Below are 23022 nucleotides of genomic sequence, written 5' to 3' on the forward strand. Positions count from 1 at the left end.
ATTGATAATGATCTAGTATTAGTTGTCTGTTTATTATTTTAACAATAATTAATAGAAGTTAAATTGCAAAATGGCAGTTAAAAACAGAAGAGCATTTTTGAAAGAATCTTTAGAAAGTATTTAGGGGAAAGAAATTAAGTCCAATCAATAAGAAAACCTGGCCTTATCTATCGAGTGCTGGTGTTCTAGTAGCAATTACTTTGTAAGGAAATACATACATATGTATGTATTTGTATTAAAAATTTATACAAATATATTGGAATCGTAGGATTCCAATCAAATACTTGGTAATCGGCTGTACTTACATAAACACTTAATTTTCAATGACTACTTTTTATATTACTTTGAAAGGGTCCTTCGTACGATCACACTTTACGTACGCAAAGTCTAATGAAAGACTAAAATCAAATTTCATCCGTATAAAAAAAGAAAATAAAAGTAAAAGTGTGATTTATATTAATTTTTTTTGAATCTAAAAATTTTAATGGCGCCGCAAAAAGCAAACATAGTGCCAGGGTATCAATCCAAGAAGCCTTGTCCATGAAATACCGAAACGATCTATACCTTTGTTTAGGAAGCCAGATCGCTTAGACTTAGCTAATGAGTGTTATGGTTGATGGAGATCATAACACTCATTAGTCACTCAAAAAAACTCCAATGAGGTTTTTATGGTTCTCCATGGTCAATATGTAGAACTGAAACACAGTAACGCAGCACCGTTTTACGACGACACATACTAATCCAATGCGGTAGTGAAACGTAAAACTCTCGAATTCAGAGCAAAAAGGACGAACTAGTTACCCTTAAGAGATAATGGCAATGATGCAAGATGATCTTCCTTCACCCAGAGCTGAATTATGAATGATTTATATATTTTGTGCTAACGCGATTGGTATAAAACAATAACAAAATAAGATAAAAACAGTTGTTTCACTTTTTTGTATGTGTATACGTCCCTGATTTAATGTGACTTGCTTGTTTTTTGAATCATTTCCAAAAATTAAGAGAGTCAAAATTTCCATCCGTATTTTCTCTCAATGTGTGATGGTTTCATTATATATTACGTTTAGACGATCCCATCGTACTCTTCTACACAAAATTTTGACAGATTATATTACTTATGTGCTCGTGTCAAGGCGGCTTAAGCAGTGAGTACAACATTTGACTAACAAAGTTTTTTCTGGGGTAATATAATAAAACTGTGATGCTTTTTATTCAAAAATTTGTCACCTTGACTAGTACAGGAACACAACATATATTTTTGACAACAAATTTTTTCCTATATCAACCTAAATGTAGTCGATTTCCTCTTATGTTAAGGAGACAAACATTTTTTTATTTAAAGTGCTTCGTATCAATTCCATTCCATTCAAGAGAAATTTAGCTTTGATTCAATAAAAGTTCACACAAAATTTTTATTTCCCAGAATATTTTTAACGTAATCACCAACAATAACAATAAATATACTCACACAATTGCTCTTGAAATTAAACCCATATGCCCAAAAATTTATTATGCAAAACCTTACAATTATTACGTACTTTTTTCTTTTTTGTTCCCATGGTTCCTTACCTAGAAATGAATTGAATATAAAAAAAAACAAATATCTGCTTGTAACCAATGATGCATTTAAATAAGTATCTTAGTTTTCAGTCAGTCATCAGTTACATAAAATATCTCGAATTTTATTCAAGTTGAAATTCGTGCATTTCGTATAGAGCGAAAAGTACTTACAAAAAATTAACAAAAGAAAAGAAAACAGACAGGCTCAAGTACCCAAAATAACTTTTACTTACCTTGAAAGTAAAAGTTTGGGGCATAAATAAAAAAAGAAAACATAAAAACTACTCTTGTTCATACAAGATACTTAAATTTTTACACTTGATATATGTATGTATATGTATGTATATACTTACCGGAAATATTAATACACGTGTGTGAAATACTTTTAGTAAAATATTAGAAACAATAAACATACAAAATAAATTCTATATATAGCAAAAAAAAAACCTTCAAACACAGTTTATTGAAACAAACAAGTGTCTGTTATTTGATAAATCTATACCCTACTCTATAAGGAATTTCATATTTATTTTACTACCAGCATTGCCTAATGTGCTATCTTCTTCTTATTCACAAATAACAATAAATCTGATATGAACAGAGTTTTTTCTCTGAACATATCTGAACAAGGAAGTAGAATTCAATGGTATCACTTGTATATGATATCATTATCTTTCCAACTATCATACTTCTCACTCATCCAACACACTCATTGATAACAACATTCGACATAGGTACTCTCTATAGGTATGCGGGCTGACAAGACCTGTATCCCGAAAGAAACTCAACAGCCAGGACATAGTCCTGCGGGCCTGCAATAACATCAAGATGAGGTCTTTCATCAAGGTAACATGCCCCCGGGAGACCCAACTAGTCAAGACAAAAATTTTCCGTTCTATCGGTGAAGAACTGCCCAACTTAGAGAAGAGCCTGTCCAAAATTGCATCAAATTATCTTGAAAAGTGCGACCTGTAGCGAGTGCACAAACTTTACATAGATACACAGACAGACGGACAGACAGACAGACAGACAGACAGACAGACAGACAGACAGACAGACAGACAGACAGACAGACGGACAGACGGACAGACAGACATTGTTTAACCGATTGGTATACTTTATGTTTGGGTCTTACAAACATAAGCAAAATCGCATAATAACCTCCTGTATACTGGTGTTTTTTATTTATTTATTCTTTTTTTTTGGAAACAAAAGTCCTTTGGACAATTTGTGTCTGGCCTAGTAACCAATAATACTAACCTTGATGAAAACTTCATGCAAATCGTTTCTTTGTGTTGGGCCACTTAACACGAAATTGCCCATAGGATTATACTTTTATTAATCTACAACCAACATTTTGACTTCGATAATCGGAATGACAATTTTGTTTTGATAATGGTTATACAAATTTCCTTTTAAAATATTTCAAATACACCTTATAAAAATATATTTCCAATAAAAAATAAATAGAAAATTAATATTGAAAAAATTATTTATAAAAATAACAAACGAATGGACAAACTAAAAAGGAGGCTTTAAATGTTACTAATTGAAAAGAAAATGTTCAATTGCAATATGTGTATGTAAATGTGACTATAGGTACAAACAAGTGATAACATAATGTAATTTACCACATATTCACACAATAAAACAACTGCCTGCTATAGTACGCTTAAATTGTAATTGTGTAGTGCATGATGATTGATGGTTTGAAATTGTAATAAGTTGTTTACCTACATTAAATTATATTACCATTACTCCCTGCATGTTTATATATTCAAAAGCCCACCACTAATAGTATATACATATGTACCTTCCAACTAAAAAAGCCATAAAACTAAATTACAATGAACCTTTCATTATTATAGTACATACTTGGAAACACATCAAAAAGAAAAAAAATGGTAATTAAATAACAAAAATTCATTCAACAAATTTTTGATTATTCATATATTTATAATTTTTAATTAAATTTATAATATTTGTGATACCATAATGGTTAACGGTAGAGATTTTGTTTAATATGACATTAAGCTCGTGTGGGACATGAATCACTATGATATTAAAGAATTTTTAATTATGATAAGTATGACAATAGGCTTTATTATTTTTTCACACTACACATATTGTTTAATTGTTCGCAAACTACTTAGAAAGTTTATTTGAAAAGAACCCGATAAAACATATTGCTAATTAAAACGCATTTGCAGCCTGCAATCAAAAGGTGATTCCCTCAATGCACTAAAACAATTTATATTGCTAGTGAGATTTATCGACACTCAGTTGCAAAACAGCTTGCAAACAAGTTAAAACAGAATTTTTGAAACCAAAACTAGTCAAGCTTAAACCCTGTTCTAAAGTGAATCACATTCCGCTGATACTGTTCTGTATTAAAAAAGGCTGCTCTGTATGTTGTTACCCAGCAAAAATTAAACGTAGTTCTTCCAAAAAAACCTTTATGACCACTTCAAATGTAGAACTATGTGAATTTTTTCACCTTCTGTGGAAGTGATGTTTCTGACTGTCAAAGCAGCGAAAAGACTCCAATTTTTTTGAATTTGAAAATTTAAGGTATATTTTTGAATACTGGAATTTTTTGAATTAAACTAATTGATACATGTGTATAATTTTTGTTATTTATGTTAATAATATTAAAGTCAAATAAGTTGTATTTTACAGCACCGTCCAACAAAAAGATAAAAAAATCGTTAGGCAAGAACAGGATGATATACGTCTGATGCTATAAATTTAAGAAAAAAATCTGCGTTTTTAGTTTTTCATTTCGTAATCCTGTGTCCTTTCTAAAGGACTTCAAAGTTTTAAAATGTACATTTTTCTTTTTGAAAAATGTACATTTTAAAATACTTTTTCTAATTAAACAATGTCAAATTTGATGTCAATCCATTTGGGAAATATTTTGTATTATTTTTATTTTATTCCGTTAGTATGAAAATCTGTGAAAAATGTCTTTTAAAATTCTTATTCTTATAAATCTATAAAAATTTTCAATATTATTTAAAAAAATGTATACGCCTTTTTATCCTAAAAATAACACAAAATATTTTACAACTCTTTTTTTAACTTGGCATCAAATTTGGCATTGTTTAATCAGTAGAAGATTTTAAAATATTTTGATTACTATTTATAACTTAGAAGTCCATTTGAAAGGACTCATGATCACGAAATGAAAAACTAAAAACACAGATTTGTCCGCTTAAATTTATAGTTTCAAACGTATATCATTCGGTGTATTACTACAATTTCACTTCCAAAAAAAGACAAAAAAATTACTTTCAAATCAAATATAGAAATTATCCCTGCTATGAAAAACCTGTGTTAAAATTATTACTTCTTCAGGTCTTTATCAGTACTTCCAAGGAGTAAATTCAACTTCTTTTTCGCAATTTTGGAAGTTCTGGGTATGTAGCCCTATATAGACTTTGAAGTTGACTAAAAGAAGAAAAATACTCAAAGCGGTTTAAATAATATAGATATCAGATGGACTTTGATTTATGAATGATATTTCATAAGGTTGATCTTTCAGATAATAGTAATCCTAAACTTTTTTTAAATTAAAATGGAAAATTTCTCAAAAATTTTACATATGTATATTAGGGTTCGTTTTTGTGATATCACAACTTTTCAGAATGTTTTTATATCAGTGTCCATTATGCTGTAATATTTTTTTCAAAATTCCAACTCTTTCCTCTCATATCTGAGGCGGACAACACTAATTTTGAGCGACATTTTTTCAGAACAGAAACTGCAGAATTTATAGGAAATTATACTTTAATAATAGATTTTATAGGAAAAATCAATAAAAATATGCTCAATTTCGCACTTCTATAATGCTCCAAAAGAGCATTTAAAGTTATCCAAAAATGCACTTTTTTCTATATAAAGTATTCTTTTGGCTGAAACAAATGGTGCAAAAACAAAAATTTTATCTTTAACCCATTAGATGTAATGAGACTTAAAAATTTATATTTTAACTTTACAATGCTATATTTCGAAAAGTACGAAAGTTATAAGCCCAAAAATTTGTCATTATACAAGTTTTATAATGTTCAATATAACACTGGGTGTATTTTTATCAAATTCAGAGGTGATGATGGAAAACACCATTGTTTGATGGGAAATTATTAACCCTCAAGTTAACATTATAACCATCGTCACTCCTAAACGGATTACAATAAATTAAAAATTTTACTATTTACTATTTTTAAGGGCATTGAATATAATATTTACGAATGATAAAATCAAGTTTTGGAATTTTTTTCGAAAATTTGCAATTTTTCTTTTGTTCCTCCACATTTATAGTGCATCAAAATTCTGTCAAATTAAGTTTATATATCTTAAATTTCCCTATATAATATACTAAAGTCAGATTTGAAATATGTTCAGCAGTCTATCAAAAAATGTCGCCCAAAATCGCTGTTTTGGACGCAGATATGCAGATGATGGAGTTGAAATTTTAACAAAATTATTACACCAATATTAGTGCTGATCTAAAAACTTTCATAAATGGTATATCACAATTTCAAAAATATTACCTGAAGCCTAATAATGTCACGCAATCGAAATGAAATTTTGAACGAAACCAAACTTTATGACTTCAAAAAACATCACTTTCACAGAAGGTAAAAAATCTATTAGTGTCATTTTTGAAGTGGTAATAAATGTTATTCTTTTGGAAGTACTTCGTTTTATTTTTGCTGGAATCGTTTAAAGTTATTTCTGTCAAATATACATACATATATTTTAAATTAAAGGTGGAGTTACCAATTTTGTGTATATCTTTTTTAATTGGTATTTATTTTAGTTGTTTTCGGCAATGTAAAGATATCAACTATTCGTAGACATTTAAGTGCACATGGCTGATATTTACTAAGTTGTTTTAAGCAAAAATTTTTCTTTATATGGCAAATCCGCTTAAAAGGCTTTTTCATGTACACTTTATATATATATAAACTTACTTTTTTCCATTTTTCTCTCAATGCTAAAATAGTTGTTGTTGTAGTTGCCTTTATGCAATTCACACGGTCAAACTTTCACTGAAATAGTGATATTTTTTATTTTTATTTTTTAAATTTAATTTTATTTTTCATTATTATGAGCGTCTGTCTGACGTTCGGTCTGTTTTTGTGATGTTGGCCAATGATCGTGTAGTAGAGGGGTAAGTGTAATAAAGAAAATTCAAGTACACCATAAACTGGTGTTTTCTACTGAATGTGTATTTTATGTACTCAACTCCATCACCTTAAACAGCAGAAAAAATCGAAATCATAGAAAAAGTGTTTGTTTTAGTTATTTCTTGTGCTGGTTATGGCTTGTTATTGCTGTTGGTTTTGTTATTGTTGTCGTTACTGGTAATGTTGTTAATGAATTGTACATCATGCTAAATGTGGTCAATGACCCTCATATTGTATGAATTTGTCTTATTTACATAGAAACTTTAACTTATAGACTGACTGGTGGTGGTACATGTATTCATGTACTCGTTTAAACAATTTATTAAACGAACTCTAATAAACAACTCAAGCCGCATAACGTAGACTTACGGAAAAGACAACGTGTCGACAACGGTGTGTTGGATATGGTCATGGGCAATCTTTATAGGATAAATACAAATTTTGTAAAGAGTTTTCGTGAGCTTCATCTCATAGTCAAATTTATTGATTAATTTTGATGCAGAAAAAATATTTATTTTAAATTGGATTTAAGATTTTTCGTAAAAAGTTAAAGAATATGTTATCATTTAAGAAACTGCTGTTAAAATTATAACAAATCCTCGAAAAGGATGTAGACTTTCAACCTGATGGTTGAATATATATATATATATATATATATATATATATATATATATATATATATATATATATATATATATATATATATATATATATATATATATATATATATATATATATATATATATATATATAATTATATACATAGAAAATAATCCATGCCTAATATATACGAAAAATATCGTACATTGTACGAATCTTTCGTTTTTTCGCTTCACAAAATTGCTTTGTAATATATACGAACCCAGCAAAAAAAACTTCCAAAGAAACGAAAAAAAGTAGAATTTAAGAAGAAATACTGTAAAAGACCTGAAGAAGTGATGATTTTAACACAGGCTCGTCATAGTTGGGATGTTCTTTTTATATGATTCTAAATTTACTACATCTGAAGTCATTCTTAGAAAGTAATTTTGATGTTCATTTTTTTGGAAGTTATTAGGAAGTGAAGTTGTAAGATTATAGAATATAACTAATTTGGCTTAAAAAATACTAACATAAATAAATAACAAGCATTTATCAATCAACTCCAAAATAAAATGGGTTTAATTCATAAAATTTCGGTACGAAAAATATTTACCATAAATTATAAAAAAATAATGATGAAAGGTTTTCGTACTTCCGTAAAAATAGAAAAGGGTTTTATTACATAATATTTCGTATTATATGTATGAAATTTTTGTAAATATTACGAAAAAAGTAATTACGATTTTTTTGCATGTATTATTTTCAGTGTATGTATGTCCTTTTATTGCTGCAATGAAAAATATTTCTATACATAACAAAAAACACATAACGAATTAGTGACAAGTTTAAATCGTTTTTTACAACAGTATGAGATTTGATGATAAAACTTAAAAAACTTATATTGCGAATACCCACAAGATTTTAAATTTTTTCTCCTCCATATGTTAATATTATTAAGGTTTGTGCTTACGTATTGAAATTTAATTACAAATCTGATCATGTCAAAACTTATAAATCCATATTGCAAATATCCACAAGATTTTAAATGTTTTACTCTCCATATATAAGTGTTATGAAGGTTTGTTCTTACCATATTGAAATCTAATTACAATAGTGACTAAAAATAGAATCAATCGATTCCCTCTAACAAGTTTATGGATCACGGCAGAAATCTCCCACCACAGACTTAACACTGAACAGTCGAAAAAAATTATGCATTGAAAAAAATTAAGCTGAACAAACCAAACAAAACAACAGTCAGATTACATCTTATCAATGCACACTTTTCAATAGCAGATAACCAATATTTATTTCGCTAAAAATCTTCGAATTTCATAGTTGAAATGGCAATTCAGAGCGTAATAGTTTGGCAATAAATTTTGACAACAAATTTTTTTCTCCCAAGTTCCCCAAATTTAAATCGCAGTTACCGCTAATACGTAAAAGATATCGTCACAATTTTATTACTATATTATTCCCTTTTTATTGGCTTAATTATCATGTATGTGTTTTGTTAAACTAAATTATCAAAAGAATTTGTTATAAATTGTACAATTTTTGACAGATTTTTGTGTTTTATATCTTATTGGAATACATTCCAGCAAATAATCACTAATGGGTTTTACTTCCATAACCACTTATTTTTCAATGACTATTTACTTGCCGTCTGCATTACTTTAAAGTACTCGAGTAATGACTTTTTTTGATATCGAAGAACTTTATTTACGGTTCTGTCATTATGCTTGCTAAATGATTCTGAGCCGATTGGTGGGTATTGGACCAATAGTATTGTACATTACAAACATCAGCACAGACCCAATATACCCTCCCCATTAAAGTGGCGTAGGGTATAAAAACAAAACAACTTACTCAACAACTTCTTTGTAAGCGAGCATAGAATTTCTTGCCAAATACTGGAAATACTGAAAAAGATCGGAAGAAGTGATGACTTTAACACAGTTCAATTTTAAATAAAATTGTATTCATTTCACTTCTTTGTAATTCAATAAACATCACATCCACAGAAGGTTAACAAATTTACTAAGTGCTACTTTTGAAGTGGTGATAAATGTTATTCTATTGGAAGTACATACTTCGTTTTATTTTTGCTGGGATTAATTTAGACTTTAATGTAACCTATGAAAAATATGAATATTTTAATAGTTTCGCAGATATAAGTAATTTTCTTTTTAAATTATATAGGTGATGCCTGTTAATGTTGTTCTTGCGAGGATTTTAGCTCTAATAGTTTCTCAGATATTCGAATTTTACTATTTTAATCATATGGTGGGTTACCTTTCAACCAAATGTTTATATGGATGTGCATATATTTCGTAAAAAATTAAAATTCTATATCTAATAGTTTCCTAGATAAACAATTTTTTGTATTCATATGTGAATACAAATTTAACGTGAGCACTTGTCTTGACATCTTCATCTCACGGTGGTCTTTTTCATCCACTGGGTAGACTAGGTCTACCATGCGCCCCCGAATTCCTCAATGAAGAACTCTGGTAGCAATTTTTGTACATGGATGTCCGATCCATGTACAAGCACTTTCTTGAAGTACTCGAGCTATCTAATCTCTTGCCATAGCAGCCGCGTTGCGGAATGACAGACAGCATAGGATTAAAACCCCAATGCAAACCCCAACAAGGAAAAAAGCTATCACTTGTCTAAAGTCAATAGAAGGGGGTGACGAGTCCCAACATCAGGTGAAATCAATCTTCCGGCAATGCGGAAGTGACCACCCTTATGATGTCATGAAAGAATTGTATTATTCAAAATGCAATCTCCATCATCTAATGACCCATTCCAGTGCATTCCTTAAGCTCTTAAAGCCCTCGCAACCACACTACTGAGATGGCTCTGTTGTTTTGGCAACAGCACCTAGAGACAAATTTGGTAGTCCGAAATACATAACGAAATGGATCAGGATCCCTCTTTTATGAACCGATCAATGTAACAAAGGCAATATTAATTTCCAAAGTCAATTAATTTCAATAATTGGCCCGACAAATAGTCGCGCAGCATGTATCAATATATCCTGTTGAGATGGCAACCGAACCAAAGAACTTCCCCGAAGCGTAAAAAGGCATACTAAATCTTTCACCAATTTTAGCATCAGTTCCATTCCCATGATCATAAAAATCGATCTACGGGATGACAGGAAACCATTGAATACTGACCTGACAATTCCCCAGCATATACTGGCGTCCCACTACACGAACGGTAGGAGATACCGATCGGATTTAGGAATTCAGCATATGCTGCTTTGTACACAGACCTGTTCGAAGAGAGAATTATCCAACCTATTAGGTATAGGATATATCTGTCTTTAAACCAACATTCTCTCCCCCGTGGATCCCGAAGGAACCTCAACCAACTGACCAGCCAGGACATAGTCCTGCGGCAACTGGCCACCCGTAGTGCCAGATTATATGGTGCTCTGGTTTGACCTCATGCCAAATCATTCCAAGATGAAGCCAAGGATACATTTGACATCACCAGTTTATAGTCCCGGTAGACTAGAGGTATTGGTAGCACGTAAATCGTAAGCAATTTTAGAACTCTAGCTGTTCTAGCGCTTTCTGAGAAATGCAGCTATTTATATTTATTTTATATATGGGCGAGGTAAGAAACCATACATTGCAACTCCCTTAACTAAACTATTCAATACATTGGATAATAGATAATCTATCAAATGATACATTATTATAAAAACACTTTGTGAATAGTAACTAAAAATTTTCTCTCTATTTTTTCTGATTAAAAAAAAATTGACATTTAATCTTTAATTAGTCAATATCCTTTTCTGGTTATACAAACTTCAACTTACGTACAATTTTCTAAATTATCATTTCCTTTACTATATTTATAACACCATCTTAATTAATCGATATATAACATCAAAGCAGCAATCATGCAACATGTAATCGTAGAAAGCAAAAACATGATTTTATATAAAAACTGAAAATAACAAGTCACATCTTCTTTTCGCAGAAAATACATACATTTTACTCTATAACCATAATGAAAATTCTGCTTAAGAAGGTGTTTTCCCCCATTTCGCTCCATCTTCTATTCCGATCATAAAGTGAAAGCGAAAATAAAAAACAGTACATTTATTAAGTATGAAAGTGGATGGATGTTTCTAGGTGATGCTGTTTCTGTTACAATTTCTTCTGTTTTCGACGTTAAATGCGCAACAAAGTAGATTTTAATACGCATTGCGTTGATTCCCATGATACTGTAAGCAATAATTTTAAATGAAAGATGAAATAGTGATAATGAAAACACAATAAAAATGGAAATTGAAAAAAAGTGTAATTGTCGGTCAATTTTTGGTTGACATTTTGTGTAACTATGGGCATAATTAAGAGGGTGTTGTAACAAAGTATTTCGTATTACCATAAAATCCTTTTAGGACTTTTATTTAAAGGAAGGTAACAAAAGTGAAGCTATAAAAAAGACAATTCATAACATTACTTTAGCATTTCATTAATATATTTTACTACGTTAAGCCGGTTTCACAATGAAAAAAAAAAATAGATGAAAATTAATAAACAAGAAAGGGATGGAAAAAATAATAAAATTTTGCCAGCATTGTGTATGCTACTTAAGTATCAGCAATTTGAAGAACAAAACATAAATTAACCCATTGTGCATTTTAACATCCTTGTAACTGACTGAGTATATTTATGTCATTACAGTAGTGTTATTGCATCCTTTAAACTTTTTAATTAAGTTCAAATTATTATCATTTTTTTTGCAAAATTTTTAAGAAAACATTGTTACCGGTTAATATTAATATTGTATTTATGCAGATAAATTGAAAATTTATTAAAAGTATCGACTTACAAATTTTAATTTATTTGACTGCTTTTTTTAGGATTTAAAATGAGAGAATGTAATTATACCATACACCACTTTATTGGGTAGGTTATATTGGATTTGTGTTGATGTTTGTAACGCACAATAATATTAGTCCTATACCCACCTTAAAGTATACTAATTGGCTTAAAATCATTTCCGCCCGTCCATGTAAACCTTTTAATCAAACTACAGGTCGCACTTTGAAAGATAATTCAATGAAATTTGACACATGACCAGAAACGAAGCCTATTAAAAATGTTTAACATCGGTCCATTAGCCCCCCTACAACTGAACCCACCTGAATAGGGCTTTTAAGTTTATAATTACGTTTAATATACTCCTATATCTATACTTGATGACCTTAATGAATTTTATAATTATAAGGCCTAATTTTACCTTAGCCTCTATAGAAGGCCCCCTTCAAAATATGACTTAAATGTCCACAATTTTATTGAACAATAAATGGCTTAAGTATATCTGAGGCAATGTACAATTCAACTAAAATGCTAAGACCTCTCATGAAAAACTTTACTTACCCAGTACGTAGGCAAGTAATATTTCAGCAATGTGAAACTACTTACTTTTGGGGTGAAAAACTAATTGTTTTTGTTCGACGAGGTTCGAAAAATAACTGGTTACAAATGTGCTAACCCGACTTTTCCCACCGTAAACCTGGCTCCACAGTTTCCCCCCGGGGGCATGTTACCTTGACGAGACCTCCGCCTTGGTGTTATTGCAATCTGACCGGGACTGAAAAATTGGTTACAGTCTACTGATTGGCTTAGTCCTTGCATAGATTGACAGAGGTCAGACCAGAGCACCGCATAATCTGGTACTACGGATGGCCAGTTTCCCGCAGGTATAGGTATATGGTACGGGATGAATGTCAGGTTCGGTGGGCCTTACCCCACCCGTCTACCTAATGAATGTGTCGTATGTTTTTCTCTTATGAATGTGTCGTATAAATGAGATGTGTGCTGGGTTGAGTGATGATGGATGAAAGGTATCATATACATTTGATACCATTGAATTTTCCTTCCTTGTCCAGATATGTTCAGGGTATACTCTGTTTATATCAGAATTAACACAGTGTGTCTCTGTGAGTAAGAACAATGTCTACGGCTTATTGATGATCGTACTTCGGTCTACCTGTTACGTCTCTAGGTGCTGTTGCCGAATCAACAGAGGCCATAAAATGGTCAAGAGATTAGATAGCTCGAGTAACCCCGGCAAAGTACTTATGCATGGATCGGTCACCAATATACAAAAATCGCCACCTGCGTTCTTCATTGAAGAGCAAAGGGGCGATGGTAAACCGTTCTCAAGACTACCCAGTGGGTGATAAAGACCACCGTGAAATAAGGCCGTCAAGTCAGGTGCTCACGTTAAAACTCACGACATTCCTGGTTCTATTTATTTATTTTTGTGTATATTAATCTCTCCGCGTACTCAGTGCTCCATTAACATAAATATACGTTTTTTTTAAATACTGATATCAACTAAGATTCTAACTACAAACGTTGGATAGATGTTTTAGATAATTGGACTACTTCTCTAGATAACTAGCTACAAATCCTATTTAAAAAAATTAAATAGTGGCATTGATAATGACCACTCATTATCAGGTAATGTATTAAATAACTACATTATTTCGATTACTTATTACCAAAATTGTAAGATTTTTTGTTGAATATTTCTTGTTTCTAATTTGCATTTGAAAAAAATATTAAAAAATTTCAAATTATAATTTTTGTCCGCTACTGGAGGAAAAATAATGTAAAAATGCAATAATAGTAATAAAAACATACAGTTTTCTTTTATTCGATTAACAGAATAATTTAAAATTATTCGATTATTAAACTTCTAACATAAAATCTCGAATAATACAAAACTCGATTAAATGAATTTCTTAGTATATCGTATACAAACTACAAAATATCATTTCAACTGCCAAAAAAATGCTATTATTAAACTACTATGTCAACTTTTTTCTATTTATACAAACATATGTAATCATTTATGTATTCATATAGTTCTATTAACAATTCACACCTGTTTATTTATTATTAACATCATATTACTAACAAACATCTAAACACTTCATAACTATTGTATAAGTTTAAGTCTTTATAATGTTTAAACATGACGATGATGATGGTCATCATTTACTTTCATTCCCAAAACAATTGTTTCTTATATTCGTATGTAAGAAGCACAGTATTGTTTTCAATTTTATTTGTATTATTTTTTATATATATACATATGTTTTTTTATTATTATTATAAATGTATTCATAAAGAAATTTCAAAAGTAGAAAGTAAAATTTATTTATTTTTCTTTGTGTATTTATGTATATTTTTAGAAATATTTCAATTGTCAGATTTAATAATAAATACAAAATACTTGAGATTTTTTTAACGGTCATAATGTCTTTAAGAAATCTTTTAATAATGAATTGTTTAAGAAATTGATAAAGAGATGATAATATTTTAATAATTATTTATAGAGAAATTTTGTTTAAAAGCCAGAAAAAAATATGTTTATATACTTACTTTGTAATTATAATAATTCAAATAAATCTTATTATAAATAATATTTAAAACATTTTATTCACAATATAATAATAATACTTTATCTTATTAAGGATTTTTTTTTTTGCTTTAGGCTACATTAACTTTTCTAACAGCAAATCTATCTCAATTAAATGTGTTAAAGGTCTTTTAAATTTGCTGACAGGCAAACTTAACTTTTTACACCTCATTTAATGATATTTTTATTGTATGTATGTAAGTATGTTTACTTGCTTAGAAGAAGTTATAGAAAATGAAACAAATTGTAATTATCACGACACCATGAAAACATATAAATGCTTAATCATTTGGTTATATCTTTATTATTTCAAATGTATCTCTTCGCATGTAATGTTTTACAAAAAAATAGTAAACGATAATTGTGATGTAGAAAAACCAAAAATTAATAAACTGTGAAGGAACTTCAATGTAAATATTTATAAATTGTTAGAAAATTGTTAGTTATTGACTTAATTAATTTTCTACTTTTTTTCTAGAATCAAGAATAAAGACATCAGTCGTGGTACTTTGGAAGAAACGCAAACTTTAGAAGACATTAGACTAGTACAGCCGAGGATCCAGCTCAAGGAAAATTTTGTTTTTTGTTTACTTTTTTTACCTTTTTACACATTTCACTTTTCCCCGTAGATCCGAGTCTCAGCTAGTATCACTGCTGGTTCTTTACGGTTCACCGCTAGCGTCGTGGTAAATATTACCTCGTATAGCTCTCACTTCTTACATATCGAGGATCTGTTCCTTTATTATTGTGATATACAATTTTTGAACCATTATGAAGTTTCGTTTAACTGAAATGTAGGGTATTCATCGATAAATAAAGATGACTGAATGAGTGCTGCATGTGTCATTCATGTGCGCTGTATGTTGCAAAAGTGAGAGTTTTTCCACTTCCACAAACAAAGATCAGAAAACCAAACATCAACAAAAAAAATAAAAAAAACAAGTTTATTTAAAAAATAACAAAAATTGAAAAATATATATTCATATACATATATGTATATGAATATGTTTTTTATTTGTATGAAAAACGCTTAAGAATTTATTGTTAAGCATAGCCGACCACATGATACCCTACACCAGGGATTATGTTAAAAATGTTTATTATTTTTATTTTCATTTTTAAACTTAATTCGGAAATATTTAAACAATTTGCCGATAAAAAAGGATTTTCTAAAAAATGCGTGGGGGAAGCGGGTTAATATGGTCTCACCCTTATAAATTTTTATAGAGCAATTTATTTATTTGTACATTAAGGTTCCTTTTGCAAAATATCATTGTAATATTCGAGTTTTTATAAGTGAATTTTGACCATTTTTGAATGTTTACATCGACACACAGATAGACGGACAAAGCTAATTGGGAATTTCAGACATCAGCACAAACTCGTAATATTCTTCTCTCTATACTGGCGTATGATATAAATATTAGCACAAAACTTTATTCACACACATTAACACAATCACGGTAAATTTAAAATTTTATATTTATTGACCAGTGCCAGAGAAAAAAGGCAAAAGTGTTGTGTTATGTTTAAATTTAAAATACTAAACCGATTTAACTACAACAGAAAATATACCCAGCAATATAAATACTTTCTAATTCATTAGTCATCTTGTCAGTGAAGATATGTACAAATGCTGTATACTTCAATTCATGTGATTTACAATGACTACTTTTTCTAATTACTTGTAAACATTTGTGATAAGTACTTGCCTCCAATGACATCACCGTGTTAAAATAATGACTTAAAATGCTGTTTTGTAAGTTTTTACTGGGTAATAATTTTAATACATAGTTTTATAGTTAAAAGATCCATCGAAAAGTAGGTCACCTCGAGTATATTAAAACGATACTACTTCTTCGTATGGTTCTCATCACAAAAATTAAATTCACAAATAAAATCTGCTATTTTTAAATAAAATAAAAAAATGGCTCAAGATGTTCTTAATTTTACTGTAAAGGGTTTCAATTACTCTGCGCTTGGTGTGTGTATTATAACAAAAAACTAAAAAAACTATTTTTGGGATTTTTCAAAACTTTTATGGGAATTGAAGAACTTAAAACATTTATTTTTGTGATATTTATGAAACACTCTTCTATTAATTTGTACCAAAGTGTAACAAGTAGCCCGACTCTTTGTCAGCAGTACCTAATTCTAAGCATGTGTTAGTGAAAAAGTACCTAACTCTAAATATGTGTTAGTAACAAAAATGTATATGTATTGGTGCATTCCAAACACACAGAGTTTTATAAAAAGTTAAAATTTTAAATTTGTTCGAATTTTCAATACCAAATATTGAAACTCTGTTTGAAAATTAAAATTCAACAATAACAAAAATGAAATCTCAATAATTAGAAAAAAATATTTTTTTTCAGTTTAGGAAAATCAAACAAAATTTTGTATGAAAAATGAGATAAAATTATTTTAAAAAATTACAGATTTTTTGTGCACAACCGTAATTTCGCGTACAATCCTTAAAAGTGGCCAAAAAAGTAAGTTAAACATTTGAGGGTTTTGACAAGTTTAAAATTCTCACAGGAGAGTCAATTTCACACGACACTGAGAGAGTAATTTTCTGTATATGAGAGTCGGACTACTTGTTATACTTTGCTTTGTACCTTTTGAAATTATGATAGTAAAAATTAAATATTACTTATACGTCTTGTATATCAACACAATGTTGAACAAGTAAGAGTGCTATATTCGGCTGTGCCGAATCTTATATACCCTTCACCATAGTGTACTTTAAACATCTTTTATAAATTTTAAATTTGTTCCCGACTACAAAACAAACAAAAAAATACACAGCTGAATAAAACCAAATACATCTACACACACACGTGTACATCTTTTTCTATATACAGTGTTGTTGTTGCTTTTTTAACAATTTTTTGATGAAATTTTCAGAGGTTGTCTCGGATTTTTGCTCATATCTCCGTTATTTACCGACCGATTTTGCTGATTTTAAATAGCGATCTTCTCGAAAGAATGTCTAATAGAATTATTGAAGATTCGGATCTCACTGATATCTGGGGTCCTCTAAAAACTGATTTCAACAGACAGACAGACGGACGTGGCTTAATCGACTCCGCTATTTATAAGGATCCACAATATATATACTTTATAGGGTCGGAAAATTATATTATAGAAATTATAAACGGAATGACAAACTTATATATACCCTTCTCACGAAGGTGAAGGGTATAAAAAACAAGAAAACCAATAATGGAGACCGTATTTATCATACTTTCCTAGTTCTCACACTGTTTTCAAATATAAAAATTAACCAACTTTAAATTAGGACAAATATTATTTCAGTTATGCCACATTTTTTAAAGAAAAGAAACCAAGAGAATTCTTGGAAGCAATACAAATCTCAAACTGCTTAAATTTTGAAATTATTGCTTTACAAAACAGATTTCGGAAGGTTAGAAAATGAATCTAATTCACAATTTCAATAGAGTGAAACAAGTATATTTTATATTTATTATGCTAGAGCCTCTAATCGACGAATTTCATATAAAAATCATTTTATCATTCACAACAAGTGCAAACAGTGACTACTGCTGTCTGCCTTACTAATCTAATTCTGAGAAGCACCATTTTTTTATGGGAAACAAATTCACTGATGTTATGGTCGGTCTAGTTAAACTAAGTTTTGATAAAACATTTAAACAATTCGTTGTAATCCAACTCAAAATATGGATTTGGATGAAATTTGCACCAAGGATAGTACTATTGGATTGTAGGCCAGATATAAATCTTCACTCATTGGAAAAAAAAACCCAAATCTAACTCCGTCAGTTCTTAACCGATCCAAATGGATTTTTTTCAATCGAGTCTCTTGATACGAATATATATTTTTAAGCAATCGAATCTTTATACTTGAATCCTTGTTATTGCTATGTAACAGAATTCACTTTTCAAAATTCACTTTTCAATTAAAATAATTTTTTGTTTCTGGTGTAAAAATTAAATAGGATCGTTTGCGTTTTTGGTTACTTTACAATTGTTGCCACTCTTTTCCCTTTTCAGATGCTGTAACACATTTAACAACGGCTCATGAAAATAATCACATGAAAGTTACAAAGTATTTAACTCATTAAAAGCATCATGTGCAAAAATAAAATTTTCAAACTCTTACTTACAATTAATTCTTGGGCAGGTGGTTTCGAATATTTTCTTTGTTTTCTTTTCTTTTACCCCAAAAAGGCGCGGCGGTCTATGAAAGTATTTATGATTGTTTAACTCTGACTGTAAAATTAACACTACTGAAAAAATACACCTTTAAAGTTTAATTTTGTTTGACTGCGGTAAGATTATTTTCATTTTCTTGTTGTTTATTTTATGTTTTCTTTCTCTACATTTCATTTAAAGAAAACAATGAAAAAACAAGCAAATATAAAAAAAGATTGTGTAATACCTGAAATCTCTGAAAGATTTTTTTCAATGAAAGTAAAAGCCAAACCGAAAAAAATCACAAAAATAATTTATTAATATTTACCAAATTGATATTTAATGGCGGTGAAGTTCAAATAATATATATACATACTCGAACTTTTATAAAAGAAAATTATAAGAAATTTAAAACCAAAACAAAAAAAAAAACAATTTTAATTAACAAATAAAATGTTTTTATACATTGAAATTAAAAAGAAAGGAAATCAAATCCATACCAATGATTAAGAGGCATGGGAAGTCTATCACTTGTTTAATCAAAAATATCTTTATTTTGTTTATTTCACTTACACCATTTTATGATGAAATTATAAAAATTGCAATTGAATAAAAAACTTAATTGAAATTTTGAAATCGTTTTTCTTATGGTGAGATGAAACTATAAGTTGAAAAATATTTATCAATTTTTAAGAAAAAAATAGAAATTAAGAAATTTTGTGGGAAAATAGAAATTTTAAATAAGAAATCCAATCAATATTGGAAAAATATAAAAACGCAATAAAAATTATTTAAAAATCGAACAAAACAGTATAGTCATGGTGGTCGACTATGGGAAACCATACAAAAGTTATGAGTACATCTAAAATATCCTGCACAAGACAACAGGACAGTTAAATAGTTCAACATGCGCTGACCTTTATAATATATAATAAATTAAGAAAATTTTTTTCTTAATTTTAAATATATTTCTGTTGAAAAAATTAATTTCTGATAGATATGGGGGCTAGGTTCCAAATAACACCGTTTAACCACTTTCAAAAGGGGGACTATGACAAGGGGGCTAGAGCTAAATAGCTGCGGCTTATAAAACTTAGTTGTGCCAATTTCTGATCAGCTCTGAATCATTTTTTAATATTTTTTTTCAGTCATTAATGAGCCGAATTCTTGACTGTTTTAGATCCCCCCGGGGGCATATTAACTTGGCGAGACCTCCGCCTTGGTGTTATTGCAATCCCGGGGTATAAAGAGGTGGCTAATACCTCCAATCTGACCGGGTTTGAAAAATTGGTTACAGTCTACTGTTTTGCTTAGTCCTTGCATAGATTGCCAGAGGTCAGACCAGAGCACCGCATAATCTGGTAAGCGTTGGAAATGAGTTGGTATTAATTGTATATTGAACGGGATGAATGTGAGGTTCACCGGGCCTAACCCCACCCGTCTACCTAATGAATGTGTCGTATGTTTTTTTCTTATGAATGTCTCGTATAAATGAGATGTGTGCTGTGTTGAATGATGATGGATGAAAGGTATCATATACATTTGATACCATTGAATTTTCCTTCCTTGTCCGGATATATTCGGAGTTTACTCTGTTCATATCAGAATTACCACCCTGTGAGTAAGAACAATGCTTATTGATGATCGTACTTCGGTCTACCGGTTACGTCTCTAGGTGCTGTTGCCGAATTAACAAAGGCCATCCAATGGTCAAGAGATTAGCTCGAGTACTTCAGCAAAGTACTTGTGCATGGGCCGGTCAGAGCCAATATACAAAAATTGCCACTGCGTTATCATTGAAGAACAAAGGGGCGATGGTAGACAGTTCTCAAGTCTACCCAGTGGATAAAAAAGACCACCGTGAGATAAGGCCGTCAGGGCTCATGTTAAAACTCTCGACATTCCTGACTGTTATTATCGAATCATATTATAGTAATTTTGGGTATTTTCTGAATAATTTGTATGTTTGCTACAGACCACAGAAAACTTTTTGCCAACTCTTCTAAAAGAATATTTTTGAGTCATTTTTAAGTGTAAGTGGTGCTGCTTAATTCCAAACAATAACAATTATATAAGAAACAATTTTAGATCTATCAATTGCTCGAAATATGAGCAAATCATATTTTAAACACCAGGATGATCAATTTATGATTACTATACACTTTGTAATTGTTTTTTCATGTTATCAGTTTTCAATCATAAATCAAAATCATCTTTGAATAATTTTTTAAGCACGCAACTTATTGATCATTTTTTCCTTCATCAAAAGCAGTAGTTTAATAACAATATACAAAATTAATTGGATTAAACATCTTTTCCGATATCAAACGTTATTAATATTATCGACATTTCTAGAAATTACAACATTCTTTTAATACTTTTAAATGAAAATGAATACATCACAATTTCAATACCTATCTGTTTGACTTTTTGACAAATTGCCTTTACATATTTTTTAATATAGATTTCATTTTCTCGATTTTTCTTCGAAATGGTGTAGTAAAATTTTATTTTTGAAAAAAAATTTCTTTTAATGGGCTTGTAAAAAATCTTTTTAATATAATTTTATGCACTTAATATGTATATAGTCAGAGTTACAGCCGGTCAAAAACAAAAAAAAAAAGAAACAGTATTCCGATGGTTGTAAATGAAAACACTTTCACTAAGTGGCCATCATCAGTCGTCGTTCGGTTACATAGTTAAAGAAGATGAAAACAACAACCATAAATTTTATATTTAATTAAAATCTCCGCCTTTTTCTGTGTGTGGTGCATTTCAAAAGACTAGAGATTTAAACTTGAATTTACGACCATATAAAATGCTGGTTATATTGATAAGGATCTTAAGTGATCAGAAGGTATTTAATAAAGTGGCGAAATTTGAATTTAACTATGTTATAAAATTATGGATGGATTTTGATTCTCAAATTTTGTCTCACTTGTCATTATGTAATAATATTAATGCGTCAATATAATATATATTAATTGATCAATGAAATTTATCACAGTTATTCATTTCCAACTAAAACTTATACTAACACAACTAATTACTTCTCAATGACTTTTATCTACATTACTTTTAAATACTTTTATAATGACTTACATATAAACAGATACATAAGTACTTTATTTTGTGTTTTCAATAACGAACTAATGATCAATAGGCCCAGATTCGTATTTTGTGTGAGCAAATTTTTTTTATGCGCGAAGCAACAACTTTTAACTCCCTATTTGTAAGTACTTTTCTTATGTAATTATTTGTAAGCGAACGTGGTATATGCTTTCAATATCATAACTTTTCAATGTAAGTGTTTGCTGTGTTATGTAGATTTTATGACATTAGTTTATGTTCATAAAAATAAGGACGACGATTTTATTAATTTTAAATGGACCCACGTATAATTTAAAGACAAACAAATATTTTCCTACAGTTAGATTCGCAATTTTTATACTGTTATAAAAGTTTAAATCAGTCAGTCTTTATCTATGAATTTTAGCTGTATTTATACTCTACAGCACTATAGTGGTATTTATTTGTTAGGATATTTGTAAGGCACAAAAATAAAGATTCATTCAAATTTGTCTTTCACCTACGGATCGTAACGTTAATAATGATGGTTCAAAGAAATCTGTCTATATGTTTTCTTGATTTAAGTTGATATCAAGCAATCATTCAAAAAAATGACTTGAGCATTCATTTAATTTAAATAGTGTAGGGTATCATATAATTGACCAAGTCGAACTATAGTTTCTAGCTCGTTTTCTTCTACTTTGTTTATTATTGTCTTTAGTGTAAACGCATTTATATCCAAATCGGCGGATGAACCAACTTGTCTGAACACGTTAAAGCTTCATATTAAATGAATGAATCTCTTCTTTTAATCACTCTTTCGTTTTTGAGTTGACTGGACCGCCTAGATGTCTGTGAAATGAAAATGTATATCAAGATTTGTATTTTATATACTTATGGAAATGTATTAACTTTTTTTATTTTGTTTTATATACCTACATACATACTTGTTTTTTGAATGACGCTGCAAAATTTG

The 23022-nt window shown here is 29.5% G+C and overlaps 1 long non-coding RNA gene across 1 annotated transcript; it reads right to left on the reverse strand.

Annotated features, from left to right (window-relative positions):
• Window positions 1-14802: 14802 nt before the first annotated feature.
• LOC124419817 lies at window positions 14803-19256 on the reverse strand. The gene is made up of 2 exons (XR_006940829.1): window positions 18950-19256; window positions 14803-15687 (listed from the first exon to the last, which is right to left on the reverse strand). It is a non-coding gene; the product is annotated as an uncharacterized LOC124419817 (long non-coding RNA).
• Window positions 19257-23022: the final 3766 nt, after the last annotated feature.

The sequence above is a fragment of the Lucilia cuprina genome, chromosome 4 (assembly GCF_022045245.1).
Source record: "Lucilia cuprina isolate Lc7/37 chromosome 4, ASM2204524v1, whole genome shotgun sequence".
Classification (NCBI taxonomy): domain Eukaryota; kingdom Metazoa; phylum Arthropoda; class Insecta; order Diptera; family Calliphoridae; genus Lucilia; species Lucilia cuprina.